At 41.7% G+C, this 22,507-nt stretch overlaps 1 protein-coding gene across 2 annotated transcripts in view; it reads left to right on the top strand.

The window, feature by feature from the left end:
• Positions 1-465: 465 nt before the first annotated feature.
• Positions 466-22,507, top strand: part of LOC109314717 (cadherin-6) — a 127,343-nt gene continuing 105,301 nt past the window's right edge. Inside the window, exons 1-2 of one of the 2 annotated variants that reach the window (XM_019542027.1) lie at positions 466-932; positions 3,624-3,913. The gene's annotated coding sequence lies outside the window, so the exon portion shown is untranslated. The remainder of the gene's footprint in view (positions 933-3,623; positions 3,914-22,507) is intronic. The other variant, XM_019542035.1, reaches the window with a different exon arrangement.

Raw genomic sequence — 22,507 nt, forward strand, 5'->3', positions numbered from 1 at the left:
CTCAGTCTATAATTCCTTGAGCTCTCAAAACAACTCTCAATATAATACTCTGAGAAATCAATGTAATTCTCTGAGCTCTCAGTACAACTCTCACTGCAAGCTCATATCACATATATGTTGCATGCTTATAGCTAGATCTAACATTTACTTACACACACCAGCATCCACATTACAACATCTACTTTTTTCTCCTGCAAGTCAGTATTTCACTGATCATTCCTAATGCATATATTAAATTGAGGGAGCTGAAAAATAATATTCAGTCATTTTTTTAGAACAGCGAAAGATAAAGGATAAAAAATTATTTTGAAGATATAGAAGAACCCACACAACACAGGCACACACAGTTACAAGTTATGAGTGCATTTTAACCTCCTTTGTATTTTTTTTTTTTTGCTTTTACTATCACTACCAGCAGATTAGACTGCGCTGATTGCTTTAGACATCAAACACAGAGTCATTCTATCACGGGGAGGGGGGTCTTTAACAAAGCCCTCCTCCCTGTACCCTCCCACTGCATTCACTTGCAAATCACTGTATGCCTGGAAGAGCCAGCTTTCCCCAGCCCTTAACCTTCCCATACTGAGTGCTGCAGCTCCAGAAGCAGCAGCAGCAGCACACTGTCTATGTGTGTGTGTGTTGAGTGTGTGCAATGTGAGGGAGGGAGGATTTTCTTCTTTTTTTTTATTAATCAGGAGCACTGAATGGAAACCAATCAGATAGAGAGCCCCCTCGGCTTCGGCTCCCTGCATGCTAGAGTTAAAAGTGATGCTGGGAGAGAGGGAGCCCCACTTAGATGTCAGTAGATTCAGCAGTGGAGGTGAGAGGCAAGAGTGGAGAAAAGCAGGCAGAGAAGCAGCCCTGCTACCACACTGACCACTGTATTACTGAATGAGAACTGAGCACTTGTCCTCTTTCTTCTCTTCTTACCGGTAAGGAGATCAGACTTTGGACTTGTTTAGAGCAAGTTGAACTGTAGCAGGCAGCAAGCAGATGCTGGGGTTTTGTTTCTTGTAAATGCTTTTTCTTTTCCCTTTTTTTAAAAAAAGCTACTTATTCGGCAAAGTTGGCAGCTCACTTACTAGTAGATGCAGGGATCCATCTGCCCTGTTTTGAACTGTTTGTGCATGGATACGCCACTGCGTACTAGCAATTCTTGTGTTTTCGGGGAGTGCTTTTGCTGTCATGTGAAGCAGGGCACATGAATGCAGCATCCTCCTTAAAATTAATGCCACGAGTAAAATATTTCAGGCAAAAAGTGTGTAGGGGTGGGAGGGGGGCAGAGTGGAATAAAAAGCAGAAGCTTATTAATAAAGTGCAGGAAAATATCAAATCAAGCCTGCTGTCGGTTCCAAGAGGCTTAGGTGTGCTATTGAAATGAATAATATTCAGAGCTGCATGGGGAGCTCAGCTGGATGTAGGTGCTTCCTCGAAGAAGAAAAGTTGGGGGGAGTGGGGGTTGTAGATCTGGAGAGGGTACAAAAACTGACAAATGTGAAATCCTTTATTTGCTAATGGCAGGTTGGGGAGGGACTGGAAGGGGGGAGGCATTTTACAGAAGAGAAGTTGAATCATTACAGAAAGAAGACCTGAATGCATCGCTAGTGGTAAATGTTTTGGAGGAATTGGCAACACTAACTCTTGTGCATTATAAGTGACATTTCTGTACTCTTATAGACACACAGATAGCACTGTGCATTTTGATTATATATACATATACATAATAGGTATAGCACTCTTATTGAGCATGTATGTGTGTACTCAATAGTTATAGCATTCTACATGCATTATGCTTTGTATCCACACACACTAAATATCTACCATTCTATATGTATATCTATCATTCTATGCAAAGAGTTGAGTCAGGAGATGAGCGATCATGGTAGAGGTCAGTAGCTGTGGAAAGAAGTGTTGTCACTGCTGCAATAAAATCCATATTTTATGGAGAGTTAAATGCAGTACTTTGTAAGTGTAAGTGATGGTCACCTAAGTAACTCCTGCTGACATTCAAGGATCAAGAACTTTAATGACCAAAATTACTTCCAGCATGACGGCACATCTGCTACTTTTATTCAAAAAGAGAAGATGAGAGACTGTCCACCTGATTACAACATTTGTGATTTAAAGTTTTGTCACCATTGTAAAGAAGGGTCCTCTATCCAAATTACTGACTAACTGTAAGGTCAACCCTTTGCTTAATTCTTGAAACAAAACTAGGAAGAAGTATACCAATTTTGAAATATGTGAGGATAGTTCTCACACACATGAGTACTCTGTGTATTGTGTATGTGTACACATATACACCCTTGTATGGAGAGAGATAATGGTTGTATATGTTCAGTCTTTTATAGGACCACTTTTACTAGCATCCTGGAAATAACATAATTCTGGAAAGAATTTGGTTAGGATATAAGACTTTCATTTGATTGAGGGAGTTATTTCATGTATTTGCTGGGGTGAAATTTCTATTGTGCTATCAGTTTGGTGTGAAAGTGCTTGCACATTACCTTAAGCATTCCATACAATTGATTAACATCTATTCCTGAGCAGTATAATGCTAAGGGCAATGGCACATCCCTATTTCTTTCTCTATTTCCTTTTTAAAGGCAATTGAGGCAGCAAGTTTGCATGTGGGAGGAGAGTGCGGTAGGAGGGGGAGGCTGGGGATCAAGAGCAAGTAGATTCATTCATCATGGATATACACAGTTTTTATAGGCCTGCCAGAAAAGATCCAATTGGATAGTTTCCTAAAACATCCCAAATGTGCTAATAAACACTTCAGGACTGAATCCCTTTCTTCTTGTCCTCTCAGATGTTATCTGACAGGGCAATGATAAATATATAATCAACTATGCTTCTGGCTTTAAACTGCACTGTGATCTTTCTGGACACATTCCTAGTGGCTTACAAATGACTTTTGAGGTGAGGGGAAGCAGCCAGTTTCCTCAGAGCAACATAATCAGAGGCACAATACATTTTCAAGGAAAATGGCATTGATTCAGTTCTGCTGTAGTTCTCTGCAATTATCCTTTGCAGCCATTTAAGAATCTGGCAAGCTGGGGTCCCCATAGGGACTTATTAGTCCCTTTAGGTATTTTAGCTTTCACACCAGTTCACAGCTCTCACATATCTCAGTGCCAACACTCTAAAGATTACATTTATAGGCACAGTCATCATTTTCTACCAAGTTGTTCAGTTAGAAACATGCATCTTCACTTCTGCCCCCCCATCTCTGCACTGCTCTCCCATGCAAGCAGTAACCTGCTGTTAAAGACAGCCTTGTCTTTTGTAAAGTTTGCGATTTGCAATCTGCTGTTTCACAATATTTAGCTAAGCAACTTCCTTGAAAACAAAACACATACAGGTTTTTTAAAAATGCTTTTCTCTGCCGCATTTTTTTTTTCACTAATGTGCACTTGACCGAAGTTCCAGGCATGCGTGTCCTGCTGACCAGCCTATACTCCCTCTACCTTGGCCCTGAAATAGGATGAAGTTAATATTTCACTGAAGGACATGCTGCGTTCCTTGAGACATGGCTCCCTTTGATCCCCATCCTCTCAGCTCTGTTAATTTATTGTTGTCTTGAGTGAAAGCCTCAGCACATCAATTTTCTTCTTGTGCAGACTCACGGGATGGTTTGGGGTCAGAAAGGATCTCTGTTGGGCCATCTGCATCGTGTCTCTACATTGTAGTGACAAGGCTGATATAAGCCTTAGAAAAGCACAGCCATCCAACCTATGGTTAAGTGAAACAGTGTGTTCCAGCTCTAGCTTGACTTTTAAGCATGCCATCTATGTGGAGTACTTTTAACAATGTTCAATTTCTAGTGCAATCTTACAATATTAAGGTTTAAGAAGATGATGAAACTGTGTATGGATCTCTCTGGAAAAAATGGCCAATTACTAAATGACAGGTAACTGAAGTCTATAAAAACAACTTGGCAAAATGCATTGGTAGCAGGCCCTGCTGTGATGGTGTCTCATGTTGCATAATGGCTAATTCCTCCAATGGCTCTGCCTCAATTATGCAAAAATGAAGTAAGAATGGTTTGCATTGTTTTTTTGATTACCATTATAATACAAGAAATGGTATGGGAAGACTGTGCCTCTGAAGTATTGTGGTGGACAGATTTCTTAAGTAACCCTTTGAAGACCTGCATAGCTGTTCTAGCAATAGTGGTTTACTCAACGGTTTTTAGCTTTTGTAGTCATTTGGCCACACAACTCATAAGCTGGCCAATGACCTTCAGCAGTGATTATTAGTACTGTTGCTTGGGGATCTACACTATTCCTTTCCTGCATAAATAACTTAAGGTCTTTAAAAATAAGTTCCTGAAACTGTGAATTAGATGAACAGCTCTTGTGAGCTGTTGAATTAATATTTACAGCTGACCGTGCAAGATCCAACGGGCTTGGTTCTAAAGTTTGAAAGGTGTACCATTTGAAAGGTGTACCAGTTGAGATATAATCTGGCAGAAGCTGGTTTGTTCATGTTACTTGCTTAGTCATGGCAACCCATTCTGAGGAGTCTGAAGGAATCACAGTCTTTAGTTTGTAAGGACAGAGAAATGACCTAATCTAAAATGTTGTCTTTTTTTTTTCTTAATAATGTTTAAACTCAACTGCTGTCTGCCTTATTTGCCTAACAAAAAGGCACAAAAGCAGATTATCAGTCGCTATTTCAGTTAAAAATCCTTGAATAATGCACAATAAATTCAGAGTATGAGGAGCATTATGCTAACAAGGGAAACTGAAAAAGTCATTATCTGTCAGTTGTATTGTTTGTGACACCCTGCAGAACTTGATTTAAAAAAAAAGGAATTAAAATCGATGGGAAAAGTTTTGCTTTGGGGTTCTTCCCCCAGTCTTTCACTTTTCTCATTTGAATTACATCTTAAAGCTCCTTTCCTCCTTCCCTAGGACACATCCTTCAGTGAAAACACTCACAGTCGAGTGCTGGATTATTTCCCAGTCCCATGTTCTAAACTTCTGTAACAAGACAACTTTTTCCCTGTTTGCCCTTCCTCAAATCAGTATTGGCCTGCTTCTGATCACTCTTACAATAGCAAAAGTCCATGAACTTCAGTGGAGTCATTCTTTATTTCCATTGATGGCATTCAGAAATCAAGCCTGTTGTGTTTGTCCTGGGTGCTCCTATTTGTCAAAATTGTCTTTTGCTACTCCCTTGACCCCCGCCCCCTTACATATCTAACAAATAAAGAATGGCACTGGCCATTTAAAGGACCTCTATCAATAATATTTTTGAAGGAATGTTCGCTGATAAGAGTAAAATTTACACACGTAATACAGAAAGGTTATGGATTACCCATAATGGTTGAATTAATTCTAATGCATTTTATTAGAAGCTGACTGCAGTCCCCAGGATCCTCCCATACCACCAAATATTTTCTTCCTTCAAGAGGCTGCATCCTAGCAGCTAACCAGTCTCCCTGAAGAGTGCTAAAGTAGTTTGGAGCCTATAGAACTATCTTAAATCAGCTGGATGGGGTGAGGCTGAGCGATGAGAGATATTGGGTGCATCTACATGTTCATTAATGCACCGCAATTACAGTGCATTAAGTTTAGTACCTGTAATAACAGGTACTAAATGCATCATAATTAGTGCTACTGCGCATTAGTGTCAATGGATGCTTTTTAGGTAACGCTTAATGCCCATTGGATTAATCTACTACACATTAGAGCATTAGCACATTTTTTGCCAGCCACGCTAATGTGCAGTAAAATTAGTCCAATGGACATTAAGTGTCTCATGTAAATGCACCCACTGCATATTTCTTGCGGGAGTAAGTGCTTTCCCTGCTGTTTCAGCTAATGTGGAGACAGAGAGTCTGAATCAGGGTCTCCTTTATGAATGATCATAAGGACACTGGATCTTAACCCCCAAAATGGGGTTTTATCAAAGAAGTGATAGTTCTGGGATGTGGGGGAAAAAGAAAAAGCCAAGGGTTACACTGTTACTGTTTTTTCTTTCAGTCTTATGATACACACTTCATAAGCTCCACAAGCCAAACACACATAAAGCATATACATTTCCATCTGCTCACATTCAGGAACTGTGCCAACCTTGCCATGGTTTAAGTAACCTGTTTAATAATGGCTTTACTTTGGCATTGTGGGCAGATATTTTATGGATTAATTATGCTGTCTTGCCAGGTTATATATATTCAGAAAGTGTTTAATTATAGCTAGTATGTGACTATTAGATTTAATTTGCTAAATAAATATCAACCATATCCCCCAAACCCTTCCCTAATGACACACCACAACACCCAGAAGAGAACAGTTTATGAATGAGATAGTGCAGACCCTATCTGGATGCCTTAATTCCTCCCAGCTAAACTAATTCCATTATCTTGCTGCAATGTTTACAGCTGCCTGAAAGATAATAGGTAGTGTCTTTTCAGCGTTTCCACTTCTGCAGCTAATCATGGAACCAGAGAAGGAGTACCTAAAAGGAGGGTCAGTGGAAATTGAAAATTAGCACAGAAATTAAATACTCATCAATGTGCCACAGGTATCACAGGTATGTGCTTGTCTGGGTATAAGGCAGAGATGTCTGCTCCCCAAATGCTGCATTTCAGTCATCAGTTAATAGCTTCTGTAACTACAAATGCTATTTAATCAACAGAACATTAACATGTTTGCTTTAGTGTGAAGGTAAGGCTAAATGTAAAGGCAGAAAAAGAATAGAGACAGCAAATATATATTTCTGAAGGAAGCTTCACTTTGCATTCCATAAAGCAAGTGAGAATAAAAATCCACTGAGCATTAAAGTTAACCTGGCGGTGGATAGGCTGCATGCACTGTGCTGTGATCAAGGGGATCTGAATCAGGATTCAAAGACCAAAGGAGACTGATCCCAGGCACAACAGAAAAAGTTATAGCCTGGGGGATAACACTGTCACTTGGCTTTTGAAAGGAATCCAGCAATTTTCCCCTCCATCATGTTTTTAAAAAAAATAAAATAAATGTTGTTGCCCTTGATTTCCCCTGGTAGTCTACAAATGAAATCTGTTCCTTATTGAATAGTTTCCCCTTTTGTGTGAATGGTGGGGTGTTACTGTAAAATTAATATATGCCCTCTTGGTGGAAATACTTTTTCCAAAGATGAATAATGTCTTCACAAATAAAGGAAAAATTAATTTGATGATAGTGTAATTGAGCAAATATGATACTTCAAAATGTCAAGGTGCTGCATGGATACTTTTGGCTCACCTGCAATTTTGCCCTGAGTAAAGGAAAATGCATGGTTCTATCATGGAACTAGGGCTCTTTCTATACCTTGCTTGCTTTTGCGTGTGCTCCTTTTCTGCCCTGTCAGGGGTATCAAACAGCTTGCAAAGCCAGGTTGTGTAGTATGTGGGGCTCCCAGAGGGGCCAGGAATTCGGAGGCAGGTTGAATGGGGTTGCACCTGCCACCAAAATGGGGAGTACTTGTTGGGGACACCTGTCAGCAGCAGGGGGCTTAATTTACTTCTACAAGAAGCTGCATGGTTCAGATCTGGCCAGGAAAGTAAGGCAAGCTTTATACCCCTCTCATATACATTTACCAGCATGAGCAGCCACAGATCCCAATGTGCCTTTTTACTTCCTTGCATGCTTACAAATTCTAACTTAAAACATCCCTGTAGAATGGATTCATAAATGACATAGTTTCCAGTGTACAGATGGAGAAGCTGAGGGCATGTATAGATTAAATGGGGGCCTTAAATTGATGTTTTAAAAAACACCACCTCAATTTAGGGCTGATTAAACCCCCCGTGTCATGCACGCACTCCACTGATTTACCTGCCTCTTCAGCAGGGAGGGAAGGGCAAGCTTCCAGCGGACAGAGTGGTCCCTGGGCTACAGGAGGAGGGCTGGTGCTTCTCTCCATAGCAGCTGTGACTCCCCCACCCCGATGGCACCTGCCCACAGGCACCTGGCTCAGGCGGTCCCAGGGGACACCACAGCTGTTGAGAAAAGCATGGGACCCCTGCGCAGCTCAGGCAAACAGGCTCCAGGGGAGAAAGAAAAAAGATCAGGCTCACCACTTTTCTTGGGCGGAGCTGCTTTCCCAGGCTGCTGCCAGGCTGCCTGCAGGGCTTCCTGCAGAGTCATGGACCTGCATGGAACCTGGTGCTTTACTCCAGGGCCATAGGGGCAGCAAAGTAAAACTCCTCAAAGAAGTTTTAGTTTGCTGCGCCCCAAGTCATTTGAGGTGCATTATGCTGCTGAATTTCTTACAGTGGCTGAAATTAATGTGCAAGATGCCACCAACGCATGCAAACACTGACACCATTAAAGTGGTGCAAAAGCATTTAACTCGCTTTAAAGTGTCAGGCGCACATGCCTCTTGTTTTGCGTACACATGACCTAAGACAAGAAGGTTATTTGCCCAAGGGCTTAGTGTGCGAGGTAGCCTCTCACATACTAGTGTTGAGCATAATATAAATAAAAAAGATAAATTTGTTAGTTGTGTGGCTGAATTAGACCAAAGTGGTACCTGTCTTTTAACCTACTAGATCCTAGTGTAGAGGTGGGCAAAATACAGGCTTCCAGCCCATTCTATCTGGCCCACAGGGTCCCTAAAAAATACAGAAAAATGTAATATTTATTTGCTCCTGGCTGCCTATCAAAGATGACAGGAGCCAGGGGCAGTAGGACCATAGGGCTATTCCTGCTTCCCTGCACTGGAGAGGGAAATGCAGCCCTCAACAGTTTGCCAAAACTTGGTAAGTGGCCCTCCACCTGAAATAATTGCCTGCCCCTGGCCTAGTGCCTCTAGAGAAGGACTTACAAACATATCTACAATAATAAGAGCTCAAGAGATCATGCTTTTCCTTTTCTGCAGTGTGGACAGCACTCTGTGAGATCACAGAGGAGAAATATACAGATTTAGAAGTTCTTTCATGAAACAAACTCCTTTTGTGTAATTTATGCTCACTTTAGCTGTCACTGCTGCAAGGAAAAAAGATGCAGAAGAAACTTTTAAGTCCAATAGGTCTCTTCCTTTAAATGATCAAAGCTGTTCCAACCATTTTTTCAAAACTGTGTATTTAGTCTAAACTCCACTTAAGCCTATGTAATAGAAGTAACTATTAGGACACTTTCTTTGTTGTCACTGCTGATTACTAAGTTATTTCCCTGTCAACAAGGTACTTTTTCCTTATATTGCCAGCCACTCTTTGCTCACTGAGGCCCTGATCCAATCAAATGCTAAGCTCATGATTAATTTTAAGGACACCTCTAGTCTTTATTGAGTTCAGTCAACAGGATCCAGTAGCACTTAAATGCCTTACTAGATCAGAATCTAGTGATTTTACACTGCATTGTGGATGCTATCACACCTGCTTCCCTAGGCTAGGGACATCCAAAAGGCCTGAGCCTGAATTGATTCAATCTTTGCAGGTTAGACTAACTTGGCTAGGCTAAACCAATTTGTAACTGTAAAGACATCCCAAACATTCAGGCACATGCCTGCAGTGGCTCAGGCTAGAAACTGGGGCAGGGGGGCTCTAGAGCAGCACTCCTATCCCTTCCATGACACTGAGCTGAGGCGGGGCACAGCCAGACCCCTGGCAAGATGCTTTGATTAGCCTAGCAGGGGATTGATAATTGTTCATCACCCCTAACTCAGTGTTTATCACTCCATTAAGAAAACAACAGAGGTGCTGTTGATTCAGCACTGACCTTAGCCAGAATGTGGTCTGTTAACTAATACACAGACACCTCTGGAAAGGCAGAGGGGAGGGGGGATTTCTTGCTTAGCAGGGAGTGGTGAGGGGGTGGAGAGGAGCAGCTTGCAAGTCTCTGAAGCTGCAGCCAGGGCACAGAGGGTAGGGGCCAGCCCTGCTGTGAAGCAGAGATCCTTGCCCAGACAGAGAGTATGCTGGGGCTGGTGTGTCTGATTTAACTTAAACCAGCAAGGGGTCTGGCCCAGACATTGCATAAACCAGTTTGACCTAAGTCAGTTTAGTCTGATACTACATTCAACCAGGTTTATATCAAACCAGTTCCAGCCATTTTCAAACTGGTTTCTGTGCCTTGAATGTTACAGGTTTAAACCAGCCTCTGATCAATTAAACCAGTTTATGTGTAATGCTTCTCTGTAGCCCTAGTGACCAGATTTTAACCTCAAAACTACCATTAAGTAATTATTCAGAAAGAAGAATAAAATGAACTAGAAACTATAACAGTTTGGGGGTTTGAAGAGCATAACTCACTGAAATCCTTGAAAAAAACTGATATCCATAGTCAACTGAAAGACATTCCCAACATAAGGTTAGGGTTCTCATTACAGATATTCCTGAATGATCTAATTCAGGGGTAGGCAATGTTTTTTTGGTCGGAGTGCTGAAAAACATGACAATGCCTACCCCAGAAGGTGCTGGAGTGCAGGCATGGCAGAAAAACAAAATGAGGGCAAGAGGTACATGGCAGGATGCCCTGCTTGTGCCCCTTGCCCCCCACCCAAAGCCCCTGCCACCCCATGCCCCCCACCCAAAGCCCTTGCCCTGCAGCCCCACTGCCCCTTGCCCCTACCAAAAGCCTCTGCCCCACAGCCTGGGCTCTGTGGCTGCCAGCAGCTACCCCAGCCTGGGCTGCTCCCAGCAGGGCTTGCAGCAACTCAGCTGCCTGCTGGGAGCAGCCCAGAATCCCGGCTGGCAGCAGCTCCCCAGAGCCAGGGCCAGCTGCAGCCGGGAGGCTCCAAACAGCTGTGCAGGGCTCCGGCATCAGCTCCGCACTGGGGTGTGCAGGCATGCCTCAGATCGGGTGGTGGGGGCAGGGCCTGAAGTTGCGCAGCCCTTGTCTCTCCCCCACTCCCAGCATGGCGGTGATGAGCCCAGCACAGCTGTCTGTAGCCAGCAGCGGGCAGAGTATAAACAGCTGCGCCAGGCTCATCACCTCTGTGTCAGGAGCAGGTGAGAGACCAGGGCTGTGTTGCCTCAGGCCTCGCCCCCACCACCTGCTCCGAGGCGCTCCTGCACGTGCCATTGTGGAGCTGATGCCAGAGCCCTGCACAACTGTTTGGAGCCTCCCGGCTGCAGCCAGCCCTGGCTCTGGGGAGCTGCTGCCAGCAGGCAGCTGGGACACTACAAGGCCTGCTGGGAGCAGCCCGAGCTCTGTCACCAGCAGCAGCCAGCCAGAGCTGGGGCTGGACATGGTGTGCCAACCAACATGGCCTCACATGCCATGCTCGACACATGTGCCAGGGGTTGTCAGCCCCTGATCTAGTCCTTAGTAATTAGCAGCAAGGAGTCAGGGAAAAGAAATACTGGACATACCGAATGTTGGAACTATATTGCAGCAACTTACCATATAGGTTTGCCTGGCTGTTGCACGGTTCCTTTCTTGCATGTGTACAACTACACTTCTTCTTGTGTATGAATTCAGAAAATCGACTCCTCCAACCATTTAAGAGTAGATCCATCAATATTATTGTAATCTTTCAGACTGTTCGCTCCTTCTGGTGGACCATCTAGAGGGCAGTCAGCATATGCTGAGCTATCTGATCTGCTTTGCCACATGGGCACGGTGGTGAGTTTGTAAGGCCCATTTTATGTTTGATTTTATTGAAGGCTCCATAGCCTGATCGCAGTTGATTCAGGGTTACCCATGCCTTACGTGGGAGTTTATGACCAGGAGGGTGTGAGGATGGTAGTTGTATGTTGTTGTGTAGTGGCTTGTGGTTGTTATTCCATTGCTCCTCCCACCTACTCTGGGCCCATGATGAGAGTATAGTTTTTCCTGCTTCCTCTGTGATGTTTCTGGCAGTTACTGGTAGGGGTTTTCTGCTTCTTAAATGTTTCTGCACTGGGTATTTTTTCAATCATATCATGTAGTAGATGGACTTCCTGTTGGGCTTTGGTTGCCAAGTCAAGCAATATTCCAGACCTCTTAATGTTATGAGGGGGGATTCCTGCCAAGATGAACATGTTTTCCCATTCCGTGTATACCACACAGCCACTTATTGTTTGTAATGCAGAATTCAACTACAGATAGGAAATCACATTTCAAAAACCTTTGCATAGGTCACAACCTGTCTCCAGGTGCCCAAGCCAGCAGTTCCTGCAGAGCTGAATGGAAATTATTCACACACCTGAGGACAAACGCAGCACCACTGCATATAACTTATGAATTAATCTTTGAAAGCAGTGGCATAAACTTCACAGGCATTTATAATCCTGAAATGTTTTTGCTACATTTTTAAGGTCACATTTGCACGTCAAAAATAAAAATGTCCACTTTGATTTCTAGAGAGATATTTCTTCCTTTTTACTTAAAAAACAAAACAAAGCAAAACAAAAAACAAAAAAACAAAACCACAAAAAAACAAAAACAAGTTCCACTTGTCTCTGCACATAATTTATTCTGTTCTGATAGGAAATTGTATTATCATATTTTAACACTTTTAGGCTGTCTTTTGCAGGATTTCTAGAATGGTTCCTCATTAATCTACTGTAATCCATTTGTCAGATATGCCCGAAGCTGCCTGATATCACATTCGCTTTAAGGTATCATAGAATTTTCCTTAGCAACAGGTTGTAATTTCAACCAGGCTGGTAAATGTGAGGTCAGAAGCCGATTGTTACAAATCTAGGAGGTTAAAATACACCACACATCCTCATTTCCCAGTGAAATATTACACTGAAGCCTATCTGAGCAAACTTAAACAGCAGGGTTTCTCAGGAGCTGCTTATATCTGGTTACGACTGTTCATTTAATGTTAAGCGGGCAAGTATAATTTGTGATTTTACTGATGTAGATTTAACAAGGCAGACATCACAAATGGCTTCGCATCTGAGATCAGCATTTCAGTGGCAGATTTGTTTTCCTGCCCAGCAGCTGTCTGTTACCTTACAGGGCCTGGGACTGTACCTGCTGGTCAGAACATGAGTGGGTTTGTTAATCTGTGGTGCCATCTAGGAGGAAAAATCAGTTACAAGCATCAAGACGCAGGCAGGACTGTCAGCGGTACAAGAAGATTTGAAACCACCTCCCTGGAGCTGGAGCTCATGAGTGTGCTACACATGCTATAGAGTGCTGTCAGAGACCACAGATTCAGAAAGGGGAAAACCGTGCTGTTTGACTGGAGCCAGAAGATTTAAAAGAGAAATGCAGCATTCTCATCATTGGTTTTCAGTCGCCCTTCAACTTTATTTTTTTCTCTTAATGTTCTTTTTGCATCTTTTCTTTTTTAATGATTCTCTTACCAAACTGCATATTTGTTGTCACAGTTGGGCTGTGAAAAACCAGTCGGATGGCAAACTGCAGAGGAGAGCTACATCAGAAAGCTGGGAATTCGCTAGCCATCTACTTGCTGAGAACTTGACTTCTCATTCTTTCATAAAGGGCCAGCCAGGTGCTCACTTTTCTCATGCTTGGGATATAGTCCAAGCCAGCGTAGGTTGGGTTATTGTAAATAACAGAACTGGGCCCTTAGAAATAAGTTTCTGACTCAAGCTAGATTAATTTGATATGCTGCCTACAATGAGATATTACAGATAATAGGGAGAGATTGAAAACTTTTCATTTAGATGGAAACAGGACTGACTAATTAAGCAGTAATGAAGAAGGAACCTTGTCTTGAATTGATATGAGACTTGCAGTGCTAATTTAACACCAAGTATCGCTTCCAATTTGTTATTAAATTAAAATGGCTTTTTAAATTGTTTACATTTTTTCTTATCTGCTTCTGTGTGGCAAAGTGATTATCCTGGCTGGGTACAGAAACCAATCAGGGCAACAAAGTGTGTGTGGAAAGAAGAAAAGATTTCCCTGTTTTGTAATTAAGAAATATACACTAATATCCATGACATCATAAGTAAGCACTTCAAAGCAATAAGTGTGCTTTGTGTTGCATATTAAACTAAACAGTTAACATGCCAACAAGCTACTGCGGACATACGACAAGAAGACGCTGTACTTAGGGAAATGGTTGCTATTTTTTGTTTTCTTTTCCAAAGATCTCTTCACCTGACTGACAAGTATAATTAAGGAATAATAGGGACGAGATATTTTGTCTGCAATACTCAGAAATGGCTTCTCTTTGAAAGGCTTCGTGATTATGTCACATGATGAAACTTTTTTCCACCCCAACTGAATGTATGATGGAAGCTTGAGACAGTGTGTATGATAGACAAGCCCTATGGAACAATAGGGGGAATAACCTTGTATTGACATTGCTTTTTTTCAGTCTCAAAGAAGTTTACTATGACAGCAATGATTCCATGTAATTTATTGCAGGATAGCTCAAGAGTAGCAATTTGTCATGCATTGTGATGTAATTTGATGGGTTCATTTCTTAAATGAATTATGGATTATTGCTGTATATCAACAACAGAGCTGTGTCTTTTAGGTAAATATTCCCTCAACTTTTTCTTCCTCTTACAATCCATTTTCCTTCATACAGAGATGCCTTCTTTTTTTCCTATCTAATCATTTCACTAATAAGGTGTTTAATAATTTAAAAGCCTAAAAAATGAGCATATTTCAAAGGAGTTGATATCAATGGTAGTCTAAGAGCCCCAGGCTACAAAAATATGGATGAGGCTACCAAACTTTTTGAGTCAGGATCCCAACTGTCTTTCTGCTTCAGGCAGCTATTTTATTAAAGTTGGTATTAAACAACACTGCCTGGAGTCTGATTAACAATTTATGACTTCCAAAGCAGGATTAGCAGAATCCTATCATTTTGATATTTAAATCTTAATTTGCATCTAGGAAAAAGATAGACCTTATCCAGGTTTACATTTTCATTTAGAAGTTATTTATTTATTTAGCTGCCTCTGAACATTTCACGCCTCGGTTTCATTAGCGTAACTAGAGTTGGGTGAGCGGGGCACCAGCCTCAGGACTGATTTGGAGATAGTTCAGCAGTGGTGGCCCTAACCACTGTTGTCACAGCTGCTGCCATCAGCCTAACCACTGCTGGCCAGAGCACAGAAGTTCCTTGTTACCCCTCTGTCCAGTTTTGTATTGACCTTTTCAGACCTGTTTCTAGGCTCACTGATGTCAACGAGAGCTTTTCCATTTGTGTAAAGACGAGCTGGCTCACTGCAGTCCTGCAAAATGAAGACCGTTTCCTGCAGAGTGTCAAGCGACCTTTCACCCCCACCAAAGTTGATAGGCATTGAAAGTGTTCAGCGCCTGGCAGGATTAGGCTGAGTTCTGCATGCCTAAGTACTGATTATTGTCCAGCAACTGCTACTCTAGAGAATGGAATCTAGACAGACAGACATGACTACGGCTTATTTGGCATACCTTCCCACAGAGGACTTTGTTTTTCCTTTTGTCCTTACCTATATCATGCAGCCAATGACTTTCTGCTTCAGTGACAGTATGCTACAAGCTGTACAATGAGGCTTATTTGCCTGCTGCCTGACAGTATCTGTTGGGGGGGTGATGAGTATAAAACGGCTGCTACAAGTCAGTTTCTAACTATGCCAACACAGTAGAAACTTGCTATCAGGTAGAGGGCAGGCAAGTACAAACCAATACCGATATTACACCCAATTCTGGTCTCACTTGTATCAGCGTGGAACTAGAGTAATTCCATGTTCCATGTAAGTCCAAGGAAATGCTTAGTGGAGCATTACTGAACTGATTTTATATAATTTTAAATGTTAAATTTTGAAAACTCTGGTATATCAAGTGTCTCTAGTGCTACTACAGCACTAGAGATGCTTGCTGTACCATTATTTTCAAATGATTGTTTATAGTCCTTTTTAATTTTCTTGCAATTGATTTAATTGCAAAAAAAAATGTTTTAAATGCCTGTAGTGCTATAGTGACATTGATGTCCTTTTGCCCAGATCCCATCTAAGTTCAAGTCCTGTACAGGAAGGTATATTGCATCATTTTTTCCCCATTAATTTCCACGTCTGATCTGTTTATTCAGTAAACCAAACATTCATTTATTTAGGGCACTGAATCTCAACCAAGGTGCCCATGGCACCCTGGGGTACCTTGATATCCTTTCAGGGGTGCCATATAATATTAGCAGTGTTGGGTATGCAATCATAATTCACAAGATAAACTCAGAAATTTCAAATAGGAGTCCATAGTGTTACGTATATTCTGCCCTGCTGTGGTCTTTCTGAGTTCTTTGCAACAGAAAAGCTGTGCCAGTATTTTTCTAGTCAAAGAGAGAGTGAAAAGTCATAGATGGTATTTCCAAGGGGTGCCTTGAGTCGAACGAGGGGTGCCTTGAGTTTAAAAAGTCTGGGAACCAATGATTTAGGGGTTAGCCATGGTGGTAGACCCTGCATTACTAAAAAGAAAGGTTTTCAACTGTGGGCTGGTAGCTCTTCTGGGTTTCAAGAAGAAAGCTATTTTATCTTTTTGTCTCTTTCTAGTGAGTCCAATACAAAAAGGTTCAAAGGAGGGGCTGATATGTTATTTAAGCCTCTTTATCGCTTTCCAGCACCCTATTTGAACTCTTAACTTCTCAAAGTTTACACTGTGGCTTTTCTTTTAATCAACGGTTTCATTTAGACTTGGGCTCACAAGCTTAAGTTTTAAATGGAAGATTCATGATCTGAAAGTGACCGGTTCTTCAAAGTAGAAATAGAGGTTAACACCTTGAAAAGAACATTTCTTATATACATTTTCTAACTTCCCAGAATTTGATCATTTAACTGCTTCTAGTTCTGTTTTCTTCTTTTGGCTATATTCTCATTTCAGGGAGTTGGCTGGGGTTGCTATGAATTTCACAGCCTTCAATCAGAATATTCTCCTCTCTGACTCAGCAAAACACTTAAACGTGCTTATATTCTATTGACTTAAAGGGGATTTATGTAGGTGCTTAAATGGTAAGGCTACAATCCCTGATTCAGCAAGTCTTTGAGAAAGTCCTTAGGATTCAAAATTAGCAAAAACTAAGATTTCTAAACCTATGCTGTGGGTAAAAGTTTTACCTAATTCTGCAATCAGTCCTTTATTCAGGTAAGGTAAATCCATATACATTCATTGTCTTCTGGTGAACTATAGCAGTTTTCATCAGCTGAGAACTGGTCCATGAAGTAAATCAGCATAAAGAAGTACAGACATAAATCATCCACTGTGGAAATTCCCAACTAGAGTATATTCATAATATGGACCTTAAATAGCTCCTCTTCCATCTTCTATTTGTGATTATGGGAGAGGAGGGCTGTTCCTAACAAACAGCTTCTGGGAGAGCAAAACCCAGAACACAGTCCAGCAGATGCATGCATGTAGAACTCTCTAGGCTAAATTCTGTATTCCTTTACACACTTGCATCTTCAATGTCTTCCTGGATGGAATATAGGTCAGAAAATGGCCTGTGTTTTGTGAATCATCACACTCCAGGGCGTTTCAAACTAGAATCAGTCACACAATTCCTGTTAGACTGCTACACATTCTGAATCGGACAATAAGCTGCTCAAACCCAGATCCCCAGCTACTTTATCATTCTCTCTGGTTGATTTCTGCAGCAAGGATACGCGAATCCAGAAGTGGCTTTTGACTTTGTTCTTCAGCAGGCTGTGAAATATGTCACACTGCTGTCATGGACACAACCCTCCCCACGCTACAGCACAACTGGTGGGTAAGGCATTCTTGGTAAGGCATTTTAGGACCACTTCATTTTCACACATCCAAGCCTACGTTGGGATGATCTAATGGGGGATGGCCCTGATCTGAGCAGGGGGTTGGACTAGATGACCTCCTGAGGTCCCTTCCAACCCCAACTTTCTGTGATTTGCTGATTCTATGTTTTTGGATTCTACTTATGAAATTATTGAAGTGTACTGGCATATCACTGAAAAGTACAACATTTCAAAGGAATATATAGTTTATCATGTGTTTGCTTTTAGTTGAGTCTCAACTAGATAAGGACTTGAATAAAACTCCCTGTATCCAAATATATTAAAATGTGATCATTTTAGAAGATTAAAATAGGGTCTAGTTATGCAGATAACCTCTTTGTACCTTTATGATGGGCAAAAAATAAACCCTGGATCCAAAGACCACACGCTTTCAAGGGGTATACTTTCGAAGGGACAGTGATACCTGAATTCAAAGTTTGCAGTTTGTGTCTCTCTCCAAGCTTCAACTTTGCATTTTTTGCCTGTAGTTAAGGATGCAAAAGCATAAAACCCCAAATTAGTGTATGCAGACAGCTGCCGACCACCAAAAATAAGAGCGAGAATGAGAGTTTGCCTATATGTGTTTGCCATCTGATGCTACATGAAAAATGCTATAGGCCAGATTCTCTGCTGGTATAACACTGTGGGTACATCTAAACAAGATGCAAATTGCTCCCAGTCAGCCTAGGCAACAGGGGATCACAGAGTATAGGGAGAGCCGTCCTGGCTTGGTGGGATGTTCATTCCAGTTCCATGGAGATTGGGATGGGTCCTGATCTCCACGTGGCTGAGAGAGCTGTCTCACTGAGGCAGGACAGCTCTCCCCCACCCTGCAGAAATTGGCACCAGCCCCTGTGTCCCCCCACCAGCTCAGGGCTGGCACCTGGGGGAGTGTGGATCTCCCCTAGCTGCTACAGGTGGGCAAAGTAGGGCAGGAGCAGCCCTAAAATGAACTGCTTCCGTCAGGAGCAAAATTGCTCCCAACAGGTGCACATTCGGATGTGTGTGAGGGCCCAGTTTATTGCACAGGTGCATTAATTTCATGTGTAGACAGACATGCACTGTAGATAGCTCTTTTAATTTTAATGAAGCTGTCCTGATTATGGCAGCTGGCCAAGAGAAAAGGCAGAGGATGTTGTAGAAATGTTGGCCTAAAAAGGTTTCTGTTTGACTGAAAAACAGAGAGAAAATTCTGGAGTACATTTTCAGCAATACACCCTTCTGTCTGCGGCCTCCGTTAGCATTAGAGAAATTTATATCTACAATTCTAAGGCCTGAGGCATCTAGCTAGGTTGATTGTGGATACAAATCATGCACCTTGAGGCTCAAACATTCAGCTTTACTCTGAGAGTTCTTTTTCTTTGCTGGATCAGAAGTCTTGTCAACCCTAAAAAACCCCCATAAGTCTTGTCAACTGGACTGAGAAACTCAGCCCTCAGTCCGGTTGCAAATGTAGCTGTGAATATCAGTAATATGGGATGGAAATCGGACTACCTCTCACTGTAAGGGTGACCTTGGATAGCTGCATTTTTCCATTTGAAAACCTGAAAAAGGTTAAGGATTCATAAACATCACCGAGTCTACTTGAGACAGGACCTGGCAGCTTTGACCCAATTTCTGCCCGAGACAAGTGATATACAAGACCAGCCTGCCTCAAGCTACTGTGCTGCTTTTGAGTCTGCTGGCAAAGGAAGAAAAATGCAAGACGATATCGAGGAGAGATGTGTAGGGGGTGGCTCAGAAGTAAACTGCTGTTTAAACAGGTTTGTAAGGAATGTGATTATATTTCTTTTTAACAGCCTTTAAAAGTCTTTTTTTAAAGGCTTTTAGAGAGCAGTTACCTCTCTCCCATAGTGCTGTCAATTGGTAGATGCCTCTGGGAGAGTGGGGGGAGCTAGTCTCTAAAAGGCTCTTAAATAATGTTGTTAAAAAAATACAGCAGCATAGTTTAAAAGGTATTTCAAGAACTGTTTCTCATTCTCACCTCACCATGTACTGTCACCTGCCTTTTTTTTTTTAAAGTAAGTAATTCTTCTACCAGTCTCATTGGTACCTGGCTCGCTGGCTGGCATCCTGCATCTTTCACTGTACTGATATGAATATGGTTTGCAGGGGTTTGGCAAGAGCATATGCAAAGCATTTTTACCTCCAAGTCGCTTGATCACATCTGGCCTAGTTCATCTGCCAGTGACCAAAAGCTGTTACCCAGCTTATAGCTATTCAGAGCGCTGGAGTGTGTGAATGGAATTAATAGGTTTGGTCCATTTCTTAATGAAGAAGGATCTCTGTGGCAAATGCCATTAAATGGCACCTTTGGTGTTCTCTCTGAGAATGCCAGGAACTGAAAGGACTTGGAATACAAAGTTATCATCATGCCCTTGCACATAATCCTTGCAAAAGAGGGTTGAGGCACCTGAGCAAGTTCATATGAGGAAACCAGCGTTAGTGCTATTTTTTCCTGGACTTGTTCTAAGGATAAATAGAGGTCTTAAGTCTCCAAGGCTGTCAGTTCAGTACTACTACAAAAGCATTTACATTGGTCCAGAAAATGTTGAGAGAAATGCTGATGCCAGATTCTGATTTTACAAGGCTGGAGGAAAGGGAGTGATTTCTGAATATCCTGGACTCTTTGCAGAATACTGAATTACTTAAAAAAGTTTTTTCCTTCTTATATCTCAGTACACAAAAGTACCTGCCCCATATATAGAGAAAATGACATATTGCTGCATAAAGAAGCAGCCATTTTAAAACTGCCTGTTTTCTAAACCTGCAATTAAAACTATACCTGAGGCAACTAGACTATATTTTCAATATACAATATTCAGTATTATTTAAACCAATGCTTGCAAAATTTCCAGGAGCTAGGGAGGAGCGAGGGATTCAATAGGTTTATCATTTTGCAAACAAAGACTAAGGGCCAGATTTGAAAATGTGACTTAAGTAGAGGCTGTTATTCAAGCCTATACTTCTATGAGTAAACCTTACACAAATCCAGCTCAAACAAAATAATTTTCTTCTAGAATCATTACATTTTTAAATCGTTGCACCCCATAGTAAATTGTGTATTGAGTTATGTGATGTAGCTAGTATTTCTTTCCAAGGAAGCTGATGGTATTGGCTTCAGTCCTAATGCTGTTATTTATGATAACAGATTTCCATGGAGGCACAACCTTGAAGACATCACTTAATATGCCCTAGTACATGGGTCAGTGATGTACGGCTTGCAGGCTGGATCCGGCTTGCAGGCTGAATCCAGCTTGCAGACATGGGGCTTGCTGTCATGTCCATGGGGTGATCTCCTTGCTTTGATGCTCATTGTAACATCTCAATATAAATTGATTGTACCTTTTTCCACTCAAGCTTGCCAACAAGAAAAAATAAAGATCTCCAGCTACCACAGATATTCAGGTCAAATGCCCAATTAAATGAATGAATCTCTAATATTGCCTGACTAAAGCAGAGTGGAGTTCAGAGATGGGATCTTGCCAATCAGCGCACCCTCAGTTTTCTTGGACTTGGGCTGTATTTGGTAACAGAAGGTACTTTCTGAGGGTTGCTTTCCCCGCTTGTAGCAGAATCCTAATACCCACCTACCTGTCTCTGACCCAGGGTGGGTCATTCGGACCTGCAGCCAGAAAAGGTTGCCTACTCCTGCCTTAGTAAACAGAATGGAGTTTAACATCTAAACTGATTGTGTCATACAATAGTTTAATGAAGGGGTGGTGGCTGGGGCACCATTCCCAGGTACTAACTTGCAGGGATGGAGGAGGGAGATGCAAAATTGGCAGCTGCTGTGCTGCTGGCCTGGCCACTGCAGTGCTGCTGGCAGTAGCCACTTCACTTGACACTGCTGCCACCCAGCATGCAGAACTACCCAGTTATACCTCTTATTTCATATACATAAAATGTCTTTTATATGTATTTCCAACATTTCACTAACTTCAACCTAAATTCTACTCTTAGGGCCATCAGCTGGTATAAACTGGTATAGGGTCAGTAAAAGTAGTAAAGCTAAGACAGTTTACACTATCTGAGGATCTGTCTCTGTCTTGCCTATATACATCTTTTGGTAAGACTGTCGGTCTGATTCTGACCTCACTTGTCAGTTTTATATTCCTGTGCCTCCACAATGGTAAAATCCTGACCCCACTGGTGTATGGAAACATCCCCATGGACGCTAGGAATTCATCAGCTTATTCAAGTGCAGTTGTTTCTATTTCACAATGGTAAAGAGTAGAATCTGATCAGCCTTGGGTAAGACTGGTTTGTGCCCCCCTACACCTTTCGAAAAGTATTGTTTTTGTTTTCTTCATTCATTTTAAAGCCCATTACATATTTCATTAATACAGCCAACTCTCAACATTTGTTTTTCTTAAAGCCCCAGCTTCTGAAGTTATATAATTATGCAAAAGATCAGCTTCCATTAAAAAGAGAAACAGTAGTTTCTGGTCCTTGTAAAAGAAGAAAATCTTAAACATAGGAACCTTACCCAAGGGAACATTAAAATAACCCAGCATTTGAGTCAGTCTTATATTTTTTTTTTTTTTAGGTTCTGACTCATGATTTTTGAACATTTGAGGTTGGCAATGCTGTTAATTAATTCTGACAATTTATTAATCTATACTGTATTTGATATGGTAACAGCAAGGTTTTCTTTGAACTGAGTAGTTACAGACAGAATTCAGAATTGCACACTCTGTTTTTTATTACCTCAGAACCTTATCAGTATAAATTTACTCTCGTGTTAAAGACATCTGGACTGTGGTCATAAATTGCTAGCTAGGAGAAAAGTGCAACAAGGAAAAGGGAATACTAATACTAACAACCCTTAGCTGTCCAAATAATCATCGTCCTTAGCTACTGTTAGAAATGTCCAATAATGAAAGACATATTCAG

This window comes from Crocodylus porosus, unplaced genomic scaffold, assembly GCF_001723895.1.
Source record: "Crocodylus porosus isolate Cpor-Errol unplaced genomic scaffold, CroPor_comp1, whole genome shotgun sequence".
Classification (NCBI taxonomy): domain Eukaryota; kingdom Metazoa; phylum Chordata; order Crocodylia; family Crocodylidae; genus Crocodylus; species Crocodylus porosus.